This window comes from Protopterus annectens, chromosome 5.part0 (genome assembly GCF_019279795.1).
Source record: "Protopterus annectens isolate FY-2018-M chromosome 5.part0, PAN1.0, whole genome shotgun sequence".
In the NCBI taxonomy this organism is placed as follows: Eukaryota; Metazoa; Chordata; order Ceratodontiformes; family Protopteridae; genus Protopterus; species Protopterus annectens.
This window is the reverse complement of record NC_056735.1, coordinates 1,459,683,213-1,459,697,776: the sequence shown is the minus strand read 5'-3', so window position 1 is coordinate 1,459,697,776 and position 14,564 is coordinate 1,459,683,213. Positions and strand designations below refer to the sequence as shown.

At 39.0% G+C, this 14,564-nt stretch overlaps 1 protein-coding gene across 9 annotated transcripts in view; it reads right to left on the bottom strand.

Moving 5' to 3' along the window:
- Window positions 1-14,564, bottom strand: part of P2RY6 (pyrimidinergic receptor P2Y6) — a 576,187-nt gene that overhangs the window by 507,976 nt on the left and 53,647 nt on the right. The window lies entirely within an intron of this gene.

Genomic DNA, 14,564 nt, shown 5'->3' with positions numbered 1-14,564 from the left:
TGCTGTGGGACAGCAGGTTATGGTGCTCATTTCTGTCAGACACAATAAACTGCATGCAGCTTGGTCGGTACCATATGAAGTGGTAAGGAAGGTCAGTGATGTTAATTACACTGTAAACCAGCTAGGCAGCAAGCAGGGCGACAACTTGTACCATGTTAACATGGTAAAGCCTTACCATGACAGGGAAGCCCTGGGCAGACTGCAAAGGGCAGGGTTGATGATTAAGCCCAGTAAGTGTCAGGTGGTTATGGTAGAGGTCTCCTACCTGGGACATAGAGTAGGGAGTGGTAAGATCAGGCCAGAACCTGCCAAAGTGGATGCTATTCAGGTGTGGCCTGCCCCTGTTATCAAAAAGCAGTTGAGGGCTTTCTTGGGGACAGCAGGGTACTATAGAAAGTTCATTCTCAATTATAGCATAATAGCTGCTCCCCTCACAGACCTGACAAAGAAAACAAGCCTGATAAGGTAGTGTGGACCCCAGACTGCAAGCAAGCATTCCAAAAGCTTAAAGGGGCTTTGGGAGGACTACCCCTGTTAGCCAATCCAGATTACAGCAAATAATTTGTTTTGCAGGTGGATGCTTCAAACCATGGGGTGAGGGCTGTACTAGGCCAGGTTTCTTCAGAGGGAGAAGAGTACCCAATTGTATATCTCAGCCATAGGCTACAACCCAGGGAGAAATGTTATGCAGCTGTAGAAAAAGAATGTCTAGCCATAGTATGGGCACTGCAGAAACTTCAGCCCTATTTGTAAGGAAGGAAATTCACTATGGTTACAGATCGCAATCCCTTAACATGCCTACATTGTGCCAGCCAGCAAAATGTCACAATATTAAGGTGGAGCCTACGGTTGCAGGCATATGACATAACAGTGCAGCACCTTAGTGGGGTCAGTAATGCCAATGCAGTTGGGCTCTCAAGACAGGGTAGAGGTTAATGTATTTCCAGACAGGCCCATTTCTCTCAAGCAGTGTTTTCCCAGGGTCAGTTGAAAAGCTAGCTTGAGTCTTCAATGGGGGAGAGATGTGATGATATGAGGTAGTGCCATCTGTGCTAGGGAGGGTGGAGCAGTGCATGTATAACATGTGCCAGCATAGCTAGCTGGAGTTTTGTAAACAATTTTATGTCATTTGACTATCACACTTATTTTTACAGATTCTTGTGTTAGAAATGTATTTGTAAAGTTGCTTGTGTTAAAAATGCATCAGCAGTGGGTCCTGCTGGAAAGAAATGAGATATAAATGTATGTCAGACAGTATTATTGTAACTGATTAAATGTATATGTTTTAACACATAATTCTGGAAAGGAAGAGGTTAATCTCAGCCCAGCTAATTTTGAAAAATAGGTTGAAAATTAAGTGGGTTAGTTTAGGCTATAAAGATATCATATTACAAGTCTGATTGCAGACAGAGACAAAAATGGCTGGGAAAACCAGGACTAGGGATCTTACTGTATTGTCCTTGGGTGAATTAATTGCTACCCTAGAATGATGGAAGTTTTTGAAACTGTTTTATATCTTTCAGATGATGCAACAGATTTTAGTGTATTGTACTAGAGTCAGGTGACCAGATGTGATGTCATTCTATAACCTGTTCTGAAATGATTTTTTAGATATTAATGAGAGATACGACAGAACTCTCGCAGCAGCATCACTTTGTATTTCAGAACCTGAGAGGAAAGATCTTTCACAGATATCTCACACAACCACACACCTCAACTTGCCTTGCTGTAGTAAGTAACTTAACTAGGAACAGTAATTATTTGGTAGGTCAGGAAATTATAGTCAGATTATGTAAGTATTGTTTTTCTGCATGTGCGTGAATATATCCAATTGTGTTATTTTTTTATATCCCCTGTGATGAAATTCTGGTGTAAATTGTAACTAGATATATTCAGTATGCTCATGTTTTCTATTTTATTATTTATTATTAAATATTTATATACCCATCATTGTGGATGGTCTTTTAGAGAATACTTTTAACATCTTAAGAGTATGTATGCTTATTTTAGTGACACAGTGGCTGCTCCTGAAAGTCTTGCTGCATTGGTCAAACTCTACCATTTGTATTAGTATTAATTTTACTCAAAATAATCGGGTACCATTTTAAGAACCTTAGAGTAGCTGACTGGTGGCAGTGTAATTACCTTATAGTCTGGGCAAAGGGGGCACAGCTGATAAATCTGTGCCAGCCTTTCCTAGGTGTTGTGGGTGGATGCGAAAATAATTATCCAAGTGTGTGTGTCAGCTACTTGGAACAGGAACACAGAGATCCAAAATGGTCAATGTGGAGTCTTGTTTGGGGCCTGCAGATAGAGACAGAAAGTCCAGCCCCAGGTCTGGAGTGTGCTCCCTGTGTGCTCTTCAGGGAAATTGTGCTTGGTGCAGAAAGCTGCATCTGAAAATATTGTGTGTATCCATTTTTGTCCCTAGTGGCTGTCCCTCACTGGTGTCAGTGGTGAGAATTGAGGTTCCTTGATTACTGTATGCACTTATTAGAAGAAAAAATTCCTCAGACTCCACCCAATGAAAATGCTACTTCTTGACTGGTCTCCAAAATATCTTTATATTAAAATTCTTTGTAATTATAATAATAGGAAATGTGCTTACTATAGTCGTAATGTCATCATTTTCAAATTCTGTATTACCTCTTCTCTAATTGTTGGGGTGTCCAGGCTGTATATTAAAATAAAAATCAAAAATACCATTATATCCCTCCAAATCCATATCCAGTCCTCTGCACAGTGCTCAGTTGACCATATTTAGATTCCCCTGTTCTAAAATTTCTTTCTCGCATTCACCAGTAATGTCAACAAGATAACCTCTGATAATTAAATTTATGTTTCAACAATGCAATTTAATCTGTAAACATCTCATTATTCACTGTTAACCTGCTAACCCTTGCTATTTGATCTTTTACTACATTTTTCTTAATATACTAAGGCTGGATGACTTTATATTCAGGATATGAATTACCTGTCACATTCTTACTAAACATATGTGAAATAAAAGTATGGAGCATCATGTCCTTAATAGCAGTCACAGCTAAACCCGCAATTCTATCTGAAATAACATGACATTTAAAATGTAACACAGTGGGTGTTAGTATTCAGATATTTGCAAATCAGTCATGCCTCCTCCCCATACAAAAATATGCTGTCAATAAAACTGAAACAAAATGTAGATAAACAAGGGATGTCAATAATGACAAATCACCTCCCACTAATCTGTTGATATTGGTGAAAAATCAGGGACCATGGCTGGCCCACACACACCTCTGAATTGTCTGTACTTTTGAAGAACAGTCCTATTTTCAGGCCTGATTTATGCAAGCACAAGATACATCTATTATATACCTTATCACAATTTTCTGACTCCCACTCATCACAAATACCTTCTGAAGCTGTCTAGTACACAGAAAATGCACTATATGATCAACATACTAGTGATAATAATTTAAAGGAAGAAAACACACATCTTACATCTGCATTTTTGAAAAGCAAAAATAAATGACCTTGTGTGGTATAATTTTGCAATATATTTTGTCTACAGACTTTACCTTGTCTTTTTGATAACTACTTATAGTTTTCCATCATGTTTGTCACTCTCTGGTTTTTAAACATTTTTCTGAGCAGTATTTTAGATTACCCTCTTCACACATGATTTTTTAAGCTGTCTAATACACAAAATTACACACTACATGATCAACATATTAGTGGCAACAATAATTTAAAGAAAAAGAACACACATCTTACATCTCCGTTTTTGAAAAGCAACAATAAATGACCTTGTGTGGTACAATTTTGCAATATAGTTTGTTAAAACCTACAGACTTTGCACTGTTTCTTTGATAACATGCTTATATTTTTCCATCATTTTTTAAACATGTTTCTGAGCAGTATCCCAGATTCCTACTGGAAGCATAATGAGATATACGCTATTTGGTACTCAAATTTTATGCTAATTGCTACAGATGGCGCAGTGGTGCAGCGGTAGCATTGTTGCCTCACAGCAAGAGGTTCTCCGGTTCAATTCTCAGCTGGGGTGCCTTCTGTGTGGAGTTTGCGTGTCCTCCCTGCGTTCGTGTGGGTTCCCTCCAGGTGCTCCGGTTTCCTCCCACGTTACAAAGACATGCATCTGAAGCCTTTCTCCCCTGGCCTCTGCTGAAAATTGGCTTTGTTCCAAGTTGGACTTTCCCAGTTAACAAATGTAAAATAAAAAATAAATAAATAGATACCACACCTTTGAATCATATAAAACAACTTTCTTTAAAAACATACAAAAAGAAATGTAATTCAAAAAAGTATTAAGACAGCCACACTCACTTCCCTGTCTCCAAAAGAAGAAAACATATTCCTTGAACCATACCCCACAACCAGCTGATATGTTAACACTGTTTATAGGTGTACTACATCTGCTCTGACTATCAAATCACTTTCAGTGAAAAAAGAACATTCTCAACTATAACCTCTCTCATCACTTTTTTCTAGTGTCTTTCTGTCAGAATTGCAAAGGGTTCCATCTTGGACCCAGCAGTATCTAGAACTGGTCTAAAAGGTAGATATGTGCTGGACTTATGGATCTGAGGAATACTGAATAACACAAAGATAATAAAAAATCACTCAAGATAAATAAATACATGCTTTGACAACTAAGTGTCCAATAATTAAATTGATATCCATGTAACAATCAAAAGTCATTTTCTCGTCCTCTGTCAAAAAAAGTGTTATCATTCTATAACATAGTTAACATTTTTTCATGTTCATCTGAAATTTGTAAGTACCATTCTGCTTCAATTATCCACTTCCACAATCTTTAAATATATATTCTGTCATAAACTTATGAGAGCCTTCTTTTTCTTCAGTGTGAGAATGAAGCATTTATTTTTGGGATGCACGAATACGTTCTGCATAATGGCCACATCACAGATTCTAACCTACTATCAACATCCACCAATGGTGAATTGGAAGTGCTAGGCTTCTTAACTGGAAGTAAAATAGCCATTGTTGTATTATGAAACATACATACCAAATTTATCTTTCAAGAAAATTTTAAATCTCTAATGGCATCTACAATAGTGGCTCTTCTAGTAAGAACAAAAACCCAGTCCTACAAAAAGGAAGGAAGAAAGAAATTCCTTTGCACATTCATCCCAGGGTAGGAGCTTAAATTTCAACAGCTCACCACAAAGATGCACCCAGGATTGTCTAAAGTGGCCTGCATCCTCTAGCCATTCCTATGTTTACAAAGAATACGCAGACATATATAGAGCTGGAAAACTAGACTTGGCAAGTGATGAGAGAAAAATAGGCAAATCGTCAGCAAAGCTTGATTGCCATAATGTCAAGTAGCAGGGTTAGATCGAATAGTCATAGTAGCAAGAGGTACTAAAAGACTATAGGGTTACTAATTTGGAAGGGCAATGTAACAGAAAAAAAATATTCTCAAACTTGGGCTGACGGGAAAGGAAGAAGTTTCAATAATAAGTAATTATACCATGGTCAAGGAAAAATAAAAAGAGCAAACAGATACAGGATAAATAAATATATCACCTTTATTGCTCAAAAAAGGTGTAAACGGTTGTTATCCATTACATAATGAACCAAGATGGAATTAGACCCACAGGATAGTCAGAAATCTGGAATCCAAAAAAGCAACAATGCTCCACAGAAGTGTTGCAACTGCCATTATGTTATTAAAAAGCTGAAATAGTTCATGCAACATGATAGCCCAATGGGTAAGCAGATTGCCCATGCAAGTCAAAACAAACTGTCCTACACATCGGCATGGTAGGTTAATGTAGCATGACACTTTAACTAGCAAACCCTTCTAAAGTAAAATCTGAACAAAAGCAGAACCAGTCTGAGTGATACAACAATAACTGTAATTAAAAATACCTTTGCAAAAAAATTCAGACTGTTCCCTAGTGGGATGACACATTGCAAAGTAAACAGTTGCCACCAAACTGCCTACCACAACACAGACAGACAGACAGACATACAGATAAACATTTGCCCTGAAATGATTCATAAATTGCTCTTGTGAAACGTTAGTACTACTTTAGTGTTAAGTAAATCAAAGAAAGTAGTCATTACAAATGATAATGCATTCTCCAAAGATGCTGAGTAATTGAAATAGATTGCTCCATTTTCAAGCGTTTGCATCAATTTAACAGGGAGTATTTCTGATTAGTTTTTGCTGTTTATGACCTTTGAAAAAAGCTGTCTTGCCTTCTACAATTGATTATATTACATTATATAAATATGTCAGCAGAGGAAGCCTGTCAGAATATCTTGTTTGCTCAAGTACTGTAGCTAGACTAATGTAGCTTCCCCTCCCTCTTCTATGCTAACCTTTCATAACTTCCAAGCATTTTAATAACTATACATTGTCTTTACCTCTAATAACTTTCTTGAAGATTCTACTTCTCCACCACCCTATCTCTGAAAAAAGCTCTTGCAGATAAACTAAAAGTATGTCATCACCCCTCAATTTTATGATTTTCAGCTATTTCTTACATTGTTTATACCTTATTACTATATTAGAATCAATCAGAGAAATATGCTGCAGTCTTGTAACAGTCTCGCAGTCAAAACCAACTCACCATGCAAAGCTGGTCAATTTATTTATTTATTTAAAATGCATTTGACATTTGGTAAATGGGAAAGTCTGACTGGGTTAGAAATGCATTTTCAGTGAAGGCCCGGGGTGAAATCTCCACAATAGAAAAAATATGGTAAAAATATAACAAAACAAAAATGATATTTAGCATAAAATTTACAAACAAGAGCAGGATAACAGCTAATATACAGAGAAAGCAGAAGTCAGGAGTTAATAAACATATGTATATGGTAAGTTTCACAAGTATAACTAACATGTAGTATTTTTACAAAGAATATAAACCATGCTCCCACTAAGTTAACAAAAAGAAAAAAGAGGTATACGGGTATAGGAAAATATGCCTTATACAAAAGAGAATTTACAAGTAAATCTAACATGTGGGAAGCATATAGAAAAACATTGTTTGTAACATATATAAAGACATTGAAATTTGTAATTACAGACAATAAATTTTATGGAGAAAGTACAACAGGGTACAGGAGTATATTTTTCTTGAGAAACATAGTGACCCCAAGATGGAGTTGCAAAGTAGACGAAGAAGTGAATAGAAGGCTAAAGGGGGGGGGATGTAGTTGAAGTAGGAAAGATAAAGGTGGGGGGTACTGTAGATGAGTTAAAGGTTCAAGCAAAGAGTTTAGACGGTAGAGAGTGGGAGATGGGTAGTTAAAGTAGCAAATATGAAGAGTATGGGTGGGGTACGTGGAGAAAGACATGGAGATGGGGGAAATGTAAGTGGGGAGGTGGAGGTCGGAACTAACTAGTTTTGGTGCAGGGGCATATACTTGACTTGAGAAGCAAATTTTTTTAGTGTGTGTTTAAATCTCTTGAGGTTTGATGTATCTCTGATGTCCATAGGTAAGGCATTCCAAAGTTTAGCAACAGTGTAGGAATATAGACATTGTCCAGCTTTTCTGTTTGGTCTATATAGAGTTACTAGTTGCTTATCTTCATAATGGAGAGCCACGGTAGGTATGTAGGTTTGGAGAATTGTGTTTAATGCAGGACAGTTATCAGGCTGATATATAATTTTATACACATTTGTTAGGTGAAGATAGTTTAGGTGATGTGGGAATTCGAGCCAGTTAAAGTGCACTAATGGTAGAACAGTGGTGTTTGTAGTAAGATCCACCTATAGCAAATTTAGTGATTTTATTATAACAGGATTCAAGCTTATCTTTTAGAGTAATCTGAAGTCTGGTCAGAATGGGGTAGACAGGGTATACGTAAGTTGTGGCCAGTGTTATCAAGTAATCAAATCAACATGATGAAAATGAAATGTATATATCTTTTGAAAAGGGGCAAGGCCTCAGTTCCCTCCACGTCGGGTCAAACTTCTCACACTCCCTGAACTTTTATATACTAACTCAACATTCACACAAGCATGAAGAAGGCAGAATCCAGACCTTATCTAAATAATTCTGTCTTGGTTTGTGATTGACTGTGCAGTTGCCTGGTAAGAGAAGCTTTTATTTGATCTATATTTTATTTTTTTACCACTGTTTTTCACTGTTTATAGGAAGAAAGGGATAGCTTGTACACAAGATTTACTTTGAGTTATATTTTGATGTTTTACGTTTAATTTTCACTGTTAGTTGTTAGAATGGGATATGTTTTAGACGGGCATACTCTAGCCATTCCAAGGGGCCTAGTCAGCTCTAAAGTCACATAGAATGCAGACAGGACAATCCGGAATTTCTTAAACAATCCTGTTTTGGTTTGTGATTTATTGATCTTTTTACTGTTAAAAAGAGGCGAGATTGTGAGCAATAGTGAGCAGAAGCTACCGCTCGCATTTGCACTTGATGTAAAAGAATTCCAGAGTTTGCGTAACTTTCACAATTTGTATGATCAGAGCAAAAGCTTTACTGTACTTAATTTAAATACAAAGCTTTATATTGTTTGTGTGACTATTCTCTTAGAAGCTGATTTGAGTTCTCTTTGAATTCTGTGGTAACAGATTCTGATTATTCTTTTCTTTTAGATTTTTTTATTCATTTGCAGCTGAATATGGATTCCTGAAATGAGTATGCCATTAATGATTTGTTAAAGCACAAATATACAGTGTAATAAATGCTATGTATATTTAAAGGTAATACCTGATAACACTGGTGATCTGTGTTCATGTCAGATGTTGGATGACTTGCTTACCATTGTTAGTAGTAAGTCTAGACATACTGATGACAGTTGCACTTGTGCAATTAGCACAGCTTGGAGAACTGTTCTTGTATATATTAATGACTGGACTGGGGAGGTAAATAATGTTAGGCAAAGAGCAAACAGAGCACATTTAGGAAAGGATGTGTCCATTGTCCGTAAAGATCATTCAACCCCTATGAAACAAGACAATGCCACTGACAACAATTCTGTGCACAAGTTTTTAGCAATTTGAGAATTCGCAGCAAATACAAGGAAATAAAAAAAAAGAAAGGAAGAAGGTTACAACAAATAAAGAAAATGAAACAAAAATGTTGTAAAGCAAAGAGAATACAAACTAAAAAGGACACCGCTTTATTAAGTAACACATAGAAAAATGTTATCATTCCCTGTAATCTATCAGAAAATCTTCAGTCTACAGAAAAAATGCATCATTTTTCCAAAGGAGACAGCAGAAAAAATAGGCAGAAGCCAGGTGAAAAGGAAGAAATAAAAACTGAACATTACTCTGAGAAAGAAAAGGAGAAAGAAGGTGCCAACATGGCTCAGTATCTGACTGTACAAAGCCAGCTGGATGAGAATTGTGTGCTTGCAAATGTAATAAGCAATGAAAACTGTGGGATTAATAAGACTAATGGTGATGAAGATCATTCCTGTGCAACAACTGATAGAGCAGATACTATTGTATTAGAAGTTGAAAATTCTTCAGATCTGGTCAGAAAAGATAGTGTTATACTTGGAGATTCGGTTATTAGAGGAACTGATACTTAACGTTTGCAGAGAAGATAATGAACATCAAATACTGTTATGCTTGCCAGGAATAAAAATAGAAGATGTGAGGCAAGCCATAGAACCCCTTAATGTAAGGACATGTCAGTACAAATGAACTCATCTCTGACTCTTAGCAGGGAACTTACAGCCCACTTAGAAAGCATAGTTTGTACAGGTGTTAGGACATATTTTCACAAAGAACATATAGAAAGAAGAGTCACGTCACCATGAATGAAAAGATTTTTTGGGCAAACGCCTATATCAAAAAGATGTTCTGTTTTAAAAAATGGAAATGTGCAGACCATCTAAGCCTAATTTTGGGCATACGTGTTCAGACAGGATGATGTATACCTGTCAAGATCGGGGAAGAGAATTTTTGCAGCAGATATTTTGCAATATTTGGCAAGCGCAAAGCAGGATTCTTGCCAGGTCAAAAATTTAACAGTTCACAGACAGCAACACTTGGTACATCCCTGATGGCTGTTAATGCTAGTAGCTCTAATAATAAAGTATTTTTACCGGAACATTTGCTACGTTCCCACAAGACTGATGTTGTTATTGCTTGTAAAACATTGTTAAAGAACAATGATTAAAAACATTTCTGTTACGGAATAAATGTTTTTACTTTAACTGACATTCAAACAAAAAAACAGGTGGCAGTGTTAATGATAGCGACTAAAGATAGTTATGAAACCTGTGATTATTACATGATCAATGATAACATCAATACTATAGATTGTGTTACTGTGACAATAAAGACAACCCTGGAACATGTAACAGTTATTGGAGTGTAGAGACCACCAAACTCAAGTACTGATGACTTACAGGAATTCCTGCATTTCTTATACACAGCTGCCATGATGCTGGATGCCTTCAGTGCATCAGGCTGTTCTGGCAGGCTGGCTGCTACCCCCATCACCTGCAGTAGTTAATAGTCTTATAATCTCTACTTACAAACTGTTTAACTGAAAAGCAACTTAACTGGCCAGTGGCCCTGGACTTTGAAAGGAGAAATGTGCACGTAGTATGCTTGACTACCAAATTTATAAAACATAAAACAATCAACAGCCACTTTTGCAACCTACAAACCCCTGGAGCTGCAGAACCTATTCATGTGATCTTTCTGGTGCCTGTATGAAAGTTATTTGTCATACATGTAATTATCCTAGCTTTGGTTAAGAAAATGCAGAGTGCTTACTCTGTCAAACACAGCGTAAAAGTTCCTTAACTGGAACTACATGTTGATTTGATCATGCCATTCTATTATGTGCTAATGTTATCTTCCATTACTATATGATTCCTTGTGCATTGCACAGTTCATATATAATTACTCCAGAATATCCATAGGAAAAGATTATGAATAGCTCTGTCAACTGTAAGTTTCCTCTTTTCACCTGTATTTTAATGAGAAAAGCCTGATATGTTTTAACATATCTAGACGTAAATTCATGTTTCTGTTGAACAACTCCGAACTCATTCTAAATAATGCTCTCTTCTCTTCTTAAAAATTATTTTGATGGATGACAAATATAACATGGTTCTGATATGTGATCAAAATATATTTATGTATTTACTTCTTTATTTACTAACATTTGTTTACTGGGATAGTCCAAATGGGCCAGCAAGGTATTCTCTTTTTTTTTAGCAGAAGCCCAGGGAGAATAGCTCCATACATCAATATGAGAAAAGGCACTGAACACAAAACAGAAAAAGTTAACAAGAAGTTATGTACTCACCATAACGTTCGATGTATGTAGTCCATCTTGCCTCACATTCTTACCCGTGGGTTCGGCTCCGACTCTGCCATACTTTTAGCTCGAAGTCTTTCTATTGGCTGGGCTAAGATGGTATCCCATGCTGCACTGCTCTCTATCCCCAGATCTAGTTTGCTGCAAGCATCAGCACTCATTTTCCATGCATAACACCACCTAAGGAAGGAAGAACAAACCAAGAATGAAGGGAATTCTGAAACCAGGCCTAACCTCCAGATCCTCCAGGATGGGGGAAGGTGGGGGGTAAGTAAGAATGTGAGGTGAGATGGTCTACATACATCGAATATTATGGTGAGTACATAACTTCTTGATGTTATGTAGTCCAGTCTCACCTACATTCTTACCCGTGGGACAGTGACCCCAGCACCTAAATGCTAGGAGGCTCAGTGGAAAATACTCTTGAGCACTGTGGAAGCAAAGGAAGACCTGCCTCTAGATACCACATCTAACTTGTAATGAGTAACAAAGGTGTGAGGAGATGCCCAAGTAGCCGCAGCACAAATATCATCCATAGACAATCTGGCCTGAAAAGCTGTAGATGTAGATACAGAGCGAGTAGAGTGAGCCTTCACTCGGAATGGTAAATCTCTTCCCCCTGAAGTATAAATGAAAGAAATACAACTGGAAATCCACCTGGACAACGTGACTTCAGAAAGAGGAGACCCAATTCTGTATTCTGAAAATGAAACAAACAACTGATCAGATTTTCTGAGGTCCTTCGTTCTGTGCAAATAAAATCGTAATTGTCTGTGCACATCCAACTGATGAAATTTGAATTCTGCCTTGTTTGAGAACTGAGGAAACAACACTGGCAATTAAATGGATTGGTTAAGGTTACTAACTGACGCTACTTTGGGAAGAAAGGAAGGATTCGGTCTGAGAAAAACTCTGTCCTTATGAAAAATCAAATAAGGAGGTTTGACTGATAAAGCTTGAAGCTCCGAAACACGTCTGGCTGATGTGATGGCTACCAAAAAGACAGACTTCCAAGTTAAGAATTTTAAATCACAAGTGGCTGCAGGCTCAAAGGGGGGTGAAGTAAGACCCTGTGGAACAAAGTTTAAGTCCCAAGGCATAAGAGGTTCAGAGACAGGAGGACAAAGCAACAAAGTGCCCTTCAGGAAAGCCTTACAGAGTCTATGTGCCATTAGGCTAGGTTCGTCTGCGACATGAAAGGTAGAAATCGCCACCACATGGACTTTAATGGTTGCGGCAGCTGAGCCCTGGTTGAAAAGCATAGAAAGGAACTCCAATACTGACGAGATTGGAAGCTGTGTAAGGGTCAATCTTTTTGGCATGTGCCCAGATGGAAAACCTCTTCCATTTGCTGTAATAAATCTTCCTGGTCGAAGGCTTATGAGAGGAAGATAGAATATGAACCACCTCCGGCGAAAATTAGTGAAGCCTAACTAATGACAGAAGTTGAGTAGCCAGGCTGTCAACCGGAGGGTCCAAAGAGAGGGATGGAGCTTCCCTGACATGTGAGTCAGTAAGTCTGGTTGTGGGTCCAAAATCCATGGAGAGTCCATGAGATAGGAATGGAGAAAGGGGAACCAAATTTGACGAGGCCAGTGTGGAGCAATCAGAATCATTTTGCTTCCCAAGGATTGCGCTTTCTGAATAACCTTTGACAGCAAGGGAACCGGAGGGAAGGCATATAGTAGACCGGAGGGCCAATCATGGACTAGAGCGTCCCTGGGTGACTCCCCCTGAGGGGGATAAGGGTGAAGTAGCTGCTGCATTTGGCATTGAGGGGGCTGGCAAAAATGTCGCAGCAAGGCTGACCCCACTTGCGGAAAATTTGCTCCGCAACTTGACAGTTCAGGGACCACTCATGAGGCATCAGAATAGCTCTGCTTAGCCATTCTGCGATCACACTGGACTTCCCCAGAATGTGCATTGCTACCAGAAAACTTTGGGAAGACACTGCCCACTGCCACACTCGCGTGGCCTCTCTGCACAGGGGATATGACTTGGTTTCTCCCTGCTTGTTCAGATACCATACCACCGACATATTGCCAGAGTGGATTGCAATAGTCCCGAGAGGAAGAAAGCTCTGAAGTGCTTGCAACGTTAGTAGCACTGCTCACATCTCCAGGACATTGATATGCAGATGCATCTCGTGCTCTTGCCACATGCCTTGGACTGTCCTGCCTAGATAATGCCCCCCCACCCCATCTGGGAGGCATCCGTGGCCACCGTGGCCACCGTGGCAACCGGAGGCGAAGGAACGAAGGGCTTACCCACAGTGAGGTTGTCGGTGTGAAGTCACCAACTGAAATCCTGTTTGTAGCTGTCTGTGAGTAGAATAGGGTGAGAAAGTGGAAGACGTTGAAGAGACCATTGGGTGAAGAGTAGCCACTGAAGGAGCCTCATATGCAACCTTGCCAGGGGGACTAACATAATCGTAGCAGCCATCGTCCCCAACAATTAGAGGACCAATCTTGCCCTCACTCTTCTCAGAGGGAGCAAGGCGTAAACCTGTTGTTGTAGGACTCTGATTCTTTCCTGTGGTAGAAACGCCCACATGAGGACGGTGTCTAATTCGGTGCTTATAAAGGTGACACGCTGCGAGGGCAGCAAGGCAGATTTTTCCCAGTTCAAGGTGATGCCCAACTGTTGACATAGGTTGATAGTAGCATCTCTGGTCTGAAGTAGCAGATGCCTGGTGGTGGCAGTAAGGAGCCAGTCATCCAACACTTGAAATCCCTGATGACTCAAGTGAGCAGTCACCACTGCCATGCATTTGGTAAACACCCTGGGGGCTGTGGTGAGACCAAAGGGCAGGGCTCGAAACTGAAAGTGACTGGCTCCCAACCAAAAACGTAGGTGACTTCTGGATGCCCTGTCCATCTTTATGTGGTAGTAAGCATCCTTGAGGTCAATGGAACTCATCCACACTTCTTTTCCCAACAATGGACGAATAGACTGCAACATGACCATTCGGAACTTGGACTTTTGCACATGGGTGTTCAGTTGGCTGAGATCCATAATGGGTCTTCGGTCCCCTGTCCTTTTCGCACCAAAAAGAATTTGGAGTAAGTCCCTAATTCAATCTGGTCTGAGGGGACATGTTGGATGGCTCCTTTTTCTAGCAGCTTTGAAGTTTCTGAAGCTGCGGAATCCTTTTGACTGGGTGGAACATCCGGGATTTTCTTGATTGGAGGGGGATTTGATGAGAAGGGAATGACATAGCCTCCGGAAATTATTCATAGAACCCATTGGCCCTGGGTGATAACTTGCCAGGC